Consider the following 416-nt stretch of genomic DNA (forward strand, 5'->3'; position numbering starts at 1 on the left):
ATATATATATATATATATATATATATATATATATATATATATATGATGCTAGGTGAACAGGTACTACGTATTAAAAGGCTTGCTCATTTGCCTCGCCTCGCCGTGTGTGTGTGATATTAATGGTATTTGACTTCTTTACTCAGTTGTTACTTAATATTCTCTCTCTCTCTCTCTCTCTCTCTCTCTCTCTCTCTCTCTCTCTCTCTCTCTCTCTCTCTCTCTCTCTCTCTCTCTCTCTCTCTCTCTCTCTCTCTTAAACAAAATCCCTATGTTAGCATAGTCATCATTACTACACTACACTACACTACACTGGAAGTGTGTAGAAGTGTGTGTGGGAGGGAGGGTGTCAGTAAAGGCCCCTATTGGCTGAGTGCCCCGTGAGGAGGACCAGCTTAGAGTTAGTAGTGATCTCGTCC

The sequence above is a fragment of the Scylla paramamosain genome, unplaced genomic scaffold (assembly GCF_035594125.1).
Source record: "Scylla paramamosain isolate STU-SP2022 unplaced genomic scaffold, ASM3559412v1 Contig26, whole genome shotgun sequence".
Lineage (NCBI taxonomy): Eukaryota > Metazoa > Arthropoda > Malacostraca > Decapoda > Portunidae > Scylla > Scylla paramamosain.